The sequence below is a fragment of the Olea europaea genome, unplaced genomic scaffold, assembly GCF_002742605.1.
Source record: "Olea europaea var. sylvestris unplaced genomic scaffold, O_europaea_v1 scaffold871, whole genome shotgun sequence".
In the NCBI taxonomy this organism is placed as follows: domain Eukaryota; kingdom Viridiplantae; phylum Streptophyta; class Magnoliopsida; order Lamiales; family Oleaceae; genus Olea; species Olea europaea.
Window position 1 is genome coordinate 119,247 of NW_019267167.1, and position 1,100 is coordinate 120,346.

Here is a 1,100-nt window from a genome sequence, read left to right on the forward strand (position 1 = left end):
ATCAACTTTGAATGCTGATCTATGTTAGTTAGACTTGTAAGGAAGAATGAATCAAGTAACTTCGATTCACAACAATTAAGAATGAAGGAAAAGTTTAGTATTATTATATTTATAATATTATTTGTTAAATTTGTTTTACAATTGAAAATTAGGATAATGTTTGCATTTATGTTTGGAATATTGTTTGATAATGTTTGCATTTTCGTTTGGAATATTGTGTTTTTGTTTTCATTGACTTTTTTTATAAATTGTTTTATATCAATTTGACAGAGAAACTTATAAAAAATAATTTATTTTTGTGGTTATTAACCGAACCGAACCGAACTGATTTACGTGGTTATGGTGCGGTTATGGTATGGTAAAAAAATTGGTGGTGCGATTATGATTTTGGCCGAACCGACTTATAACCGAATCGTTGCCAACCCTAGTTTGGCTCATGTACAAAAGACAGTTTACATGAAATATATTATTTTCATTGGAATACCAGTAAAGGTTATGCCAGCACCAGTGGTCTAGTGGTAGAATAGTACCCTGCCACGGTACAGACCCGGGTTCGATTCCCGGCTGGTGCAAGTGCTTTTTTAGCTATAAAATTTGTCCTTTTTCATTTGTTTAACTTACGTGGTTCACCAACTCGAAATATGGACTGGCGGCCAGTCATTTCGCCCTTTGTTTTTATGCGATTGTGTCTTACAAGACCTCAACTTCTCATTATTCTGCGGGCAAAATTGATTATTGATGTCTTTGTTTGAGTTCACTTTTAGTTGCCCACTCTATAGGAAGGTTAAATCAAGATGGAGTGAGTGGAGAAGTTTTTTTTTTTTTTTTTAATTGAAAAAATTCTGACCCAATTATATCTCATCACATCATATATACGTAAATCATTTTATAAATCTATAATGTACACCATTTATCACTCATTTTCATTTATTTATAAATTCTTCCCAACGGAGGTTGAGGCACTCTCGCTTTTCAATTTTAGTTTGTTCATTAAATTAGAAATCAATTTTCACACAAGAAAATTATGAGGAATAAAAAAACTAAATGTTTCCAAAAATATAAGTGATATAAAATTTAAAATTAAACATTTATACTTTTCT

General features: G+C 30.8%; 1 non-coding gene across 1 annotated transcript; it reads left to right on the top strand.

Annotated features, from left to right (window-relative positions):
- The first annotated feature begins 501 nt into the window (after nt 1-501).
- On the top strand, nt 502-572 carry TRNAG-GCC. Its single transcript has one exon. It is a non-coding gene; the product is annotated as a tRNA-Gly (tRNA).
- Nucleotides 573-1,100: the final 528 nt, after the last annotated feature.